This window comes from Chiloscyllium plagiosum, chromosome 32 (genome assembly GCF_004010195.1).
Source record: "Chiloscyllium plagiosum isolate BGI_BamShark_2017 chromosome 32, ASM401019v2, whole genome shotgun sequence".
Classification (NCBI taxonomy): domain Eukaryota; kingdom Metazoa; phylum Chordata; class Chondrichthyes; order Orectolobiformes; family Hemiscylliidae; genus Chiloscyllium; species Chiloscyllium plagiosum.
The window spans coordinates 12582814-12588031 of record NC_057741.1 but is presented as its reverse complement, the minus strand read 5'-3'; positions in this window follow the sequence as shown (position 1 = coordinate 12588031).

Sequence of the window (5218 nt, the reverse complement as noted above, 5' to 3'; positions counted from 1 at the left end):
TCAGCCACCTCCCTCAGAACTCTAGGATGTAACCCATCAGGGCCAGGAGATTTATCAATTTTAAGACCTTTTAGCTTTTCTAGCACTTTCTCTTTTGTAATGACAACCATACTCAACTCAGCCCCCTGACTGCCTTTAATTCTTGGGATATTACTCATCTCTTCCACTGTGAAGACTGACTTAAAGTACTTATTAAGCTCTCCAGCTATTTCCTTATCTCCCATCACTAGCCTTCCAGCATCAGTTTGAAGTGGCCCAATGTCTAGATTAGACTACTTACAGATTAGATTACTTACAGTGTGGAAACAGGCCCTTCGGCCCAACAAGTCCACACCGACCCGCCGAAGCGCAACCCACCCATACCCCTACATGTGCCCCTTACCTAACACTATGGGCAATTTAGCATGGCCAATTCACCTGACCTGCACATCTTTGGACTGTGGGAGGAAACCGGAGCACCTGGAGGAAACCCACGCAGACACGGGGAGAACGTGCCAACTCCACACAGCCAGTCGCCTGATTCGGGAATTGAACCCGGGACTCTGGCGCTGTGAGGCAGCAGTGCTAACCACTGTGCCACCATGCTGCCCTGCAGCAGTGCTAACTCTTGCCTGTCGTTTGTTTCTTATGTATTGAAAGAAACTTTTACTATCATTTCTAATATTACTGGCTAGCCTACCTTCATATTTGATCCTCTCCTTCCTTTTTTCTCTCTTTGTTATCCTCTGTTTTTGTAGCCTTCCCAATTTTCTGATTTCCCAGTGGTCTTGGCCACTTTATAGGATCTTTCTTTTTCTTTGATACATTTCCTGACTTCCTTTGTCAGCCATGGCTGTCTAATCCCTCCCCGGATAATCTTTCTTTTCTTGGGGATGAACCTCTGTACTATGTCCTCAATTATACCCACAAACTCCTGCCATTTTTGCTCTACTGTCTTCCCCGCTAGGCTCTGTTTCCAATCGATTTTCGTCAGTTCCTCTCTCATGCCCTCATAATTACCTTTATTTAACTGTAACACCATTGCATCTGATTTTGCCTTCTCTCTTTCAAACTGCAGACTGAACTCTACCATATTATGATCGCTGCTTCCTAAGTGTTCTCTTACTTTAAGCTCTTTTATAAAGTCTGGTTCATTACAAAGCACTAGGTCCAGAATAGCCTGTTCCCATGTGGGCTCCATGACAAGCTGTTCCAAAAAGCCATCCTGTAAGCATTCCATGAATTCCCTTTCTTTGGATCCACTGACAACATTATTTACCCAGTCCACCTGCATATTGAAGACCCCCATGATCACCGTGACTTTGCCTTTCTGACATGCCTTCTCTATTTCCCGGTACATGTTGCTCCCCTGGTCCTGACCACTGTTAGGAGGTCCGTACATAACTCCCATTATGGTTTTTTTGCCTTTGTGGTTCCTCAATTCCACCCACACAGACTCCACATCATCCAACCCTATGTCAACAAAACTGAGAATTGAACTGGAAACTTCCTGCCGAAATGCAACATATACATTTGCTGTGACACCAAGGAGTGGCTTTTCTCTCACCCTTACAGCCCATGACAATATCAGCAGATATTAAAATGCCTTTCATCTCTCCGACTGAAGCACAGGATGCTTCTTCTTAAAATATTGTCATTGCACACATTTCAACACATCTTCGCCTTTTCAATGATTCATTCAGTAAAAAGCTTCCCTTTTCACTTTCACTTGCATTAATGAAATAAATGAATTCAAGCATGACTGATTACTGACTTGTGAATTATTCAAACATTGTACATGTATTATGAAATGCATATTGAAGATTGTAGCAGCTTGTTATATTCCAATTCCCAGTGTCATTTTGTTTAAATGCAGGAAAAATTTTAATCACAGAAATCTTTTTGTCCAATTTCTTGTACATGTTTATCTGGACAAGAGATACTTTTAAAAAAACTAATAATCTACAATGATTGTTATCTGCTCATTAATACCGTTCTTCCACTGAGTGATGAGAATTATTTCATGTCGATACTGAACAATTCTATCCTGCTGAAGCAAACACTTTCTTAATACCCTTCTCATACCACTGGCAAGCATGTTGGATGTTAGAAAAATTGCATCTCTAACATTGATATTCTGTAAGTTTTTTAAAAAAATAGTTTGTTGCAGCTCACAGAGGTAGTGATACACTGTAAATTTTTAGTTTGTTCTGTCTTATGGAATATTAATTGCATTACGTAACAATCAATCTCCAGTGGATAAAGTTTGGGTATTATGCACATCACATGCTACTTTTTCATTGATTATAGAATCCCTACAGCAAGGAAGCATGCCATTCAGCCCTTCAAATCCACACCGACTCACAAAGCCCATCCCACCCACTCCCGCACGCCCCCCCCCCCCCCTCCCCCCCACACCCTATCCCTGTAACCCTGCATTTCCCATGGCTAATCCATCTAACACATCCCTGGACACGATGGACAATTTAATGTGGCTAATCCACCTGACCTGTACATCTATGGATTGTGGAGGAAACCGGAGCACCTGGAGGAAACCCAAGCAGACACGGGGAGAATATGCACAGAATAACCACAGACAGTTGTCCAATGGTGGAATCGAAACTGAATCCCTGGTGCTGTGAGGCAGCAGTGTTAACCACTGAGACACTGTGCTGCCCCACCCATTTTCTATGCTCTCCAACCAGAAAAATGAGAATGGTTTTACAACTGTACCCAGTCACGTCATAATCTATTGGTGAATTTGAAAGCCTTTCTAATCTTTATCATTTTTGCAACTACTTTAATATATTTGAACAATTTGCATTTCTGATATTTTAGAACATTTCAACAGAAATGTAAATGTTTCAGCTTCAATCTGACGATGTCCTACCACTGCTTTGAATAGGACCAGCTAACATCAGTAACTACTGTACTGAAAGTATCAATTTCTGGAAGAAACACAATTCATTTTCCACTTAAGGATACGTGGAGGTTAAAAATTTGATTTGAGCAAGGATTTAAATGCAGAGTTTCACATGGATCATCCATTACAAAACATTTCCAATGTTCAATTTCCTGGTGGAGAACTCCAAATCCTCTTGACCCTACAAGGAAACAAAAGAAAAACATACATCTTTTTTGAATTTTTTCTGTCTCTGATCCAATCCATTGTTGGGCCAGCCCAGTGCGTAGCTTATTGTTGTGTCATATTCAGATTGACGTGTATGAAATTACAGACCCACAGATATATTTAAAATCTGACCTGCATGTGTTAATAGATTCCCACCAATTTTGGATTAGTGTCCTTTCTGCCTTCTTAGGAGTGCAGTTGAAAATGTCACAAGTCAACCCACAGAACATGTAAGTGAACTGAGATACCAAATCCACACCCATGTCCAGTTTTCAATGATATGTAGATTAACCCTGCCCTATAAAACTCAGCTTCAATGAGATGATGAATGCCAGTGACAATTATATGCCAGCATCACAGTGCAAAGAGCCACCAGCAATTAAAGAAATTTATCTTGACTCTAGAGTTTGGGTAATTATGTAAATTATAATTTAACCTTAATATAGCTAGAGACTAAAGAGTAATTCATCCTGCAGAGATGGAAAAGGATTCAAAATGTTCTTATGTTAACTAGCTATATAACATCAAAGAAAGCACAAAGGTTATCAAAAATAATTCTGGATTAGTGGTGCTGGAAGAGCACAGCAGTTCAGGCAGCATCCAAGGAGCAGCGAAATCGATGTTTCGGGCAAAAGCCCTTCATCAGGAATAAAGGCAGAGAGCCTGAAGCATAGAGAGATAAACTAGAGGAGGGTGAGGGTGGGAAGAAAGTAGCATAGAGTACAATAGGTGAGTGGGGGAGGGGATGAAGGTGATAGGTCAGGGAGGAGAGGGTGGAGTGGATAGGTGGAAAAGGAGATAGGCAGGTAGGACAAGTCCGGACAAGTGATGGGGACAGTGCTGAGCTGCAAGTTTGGAACTAGGGTGAGGTGGGGGAAGGGGAAATGAGGAAACTGTTGAAGTCCACATTGATGCCCTGGGGTTGAAGTGTTCCGAGGCGGAAGATGAGGCGTTCTTCCTCCAGGCATCTGGTGGTGAGGGAGTGGCGATGAAGGAGGCCCAGGACCTCCATGTCCTCGGCAGAGTCGGAGGGGGATTGAAATGTTGGGCCACGGGACGGTGTAGTTGATTGGTGCGGGTGTCCCGGAGATGTTCCCTAAAGCGCTCTGCTAGGAGACGCCCAGTCTCCCCAATGTAGAGGAGACCTCATCGGAAGCAATGGATACAATTATCAAAAATAATATTCATGCATTGCACTCACCTAAGAGAAGCCTTCTGCAATTGCGTGATAGATATATTCTAATCAAATTGATCAAGGATGTTACTAATCTAATTGATCAAGGATGTTACTACAAACCTCTGGACCAGATGAGACTTGCACCCAGGCATCCTGTCAACTTTCAACAGTGGAGCCTGAGGTTCAATTCAACCCAAACTAATGAACTGAAAATGTAATCTTTGAATTTCTGTAATGGTGTTATTTAAGTTAGGGTGGTCTTTATCTGGTTCTTAAATCCATTGCATGTGACCAAATCTACATTGGGAATTTCACCCAGGAATCTTGGGATTTGTCTTTTTTTAACTTCAGTCATTAGATTTGGTTCATTAGCAATATTGACTTTTCTTGCCCATTTTAAGTTTCCTTTTTGGAAGGTATTTTTGGACTTTTCTCTTGAAGTGCTGTAGTCTGCGTAGTGATGAAAAATTGTAGTTACTTAGTAAGTGCAAGCATTTTGACTCTGAAATGACGAAAAGACATCAAGTCAAAATATTATGTGATTTGGAACTGGGGTAAAGATGACAATCAATGTGCCTACTGACCTTGATTATATGGTTGGCGGAAGCTGTGCATTTAGGATTATTAAAAATTGTTTGGTGAACAACTAAAGTGTATTGTCTGGAAAAGGCAGTATGATGATGTATGCAATAGTAAGTGAATATTTAAACAATGAATAAAATGCGTATCAAACAGTCTAATTCAGGTTGTGATTATAGTAGGATACACTGGATGATATTGTTGGAGGTACAGGTAAATTTCTGTCAGATGTGGAAAAATCCTTTGAGGCCTTGGACAGAGGCAAGAGGGAAGGTATGGGTGCAGGTTTTGCACTTTCTGCTGTGGCAGGGGAAAGTGCCAGGAGTGCGGTGTGGGCTGGTGGTGGGGAGGAG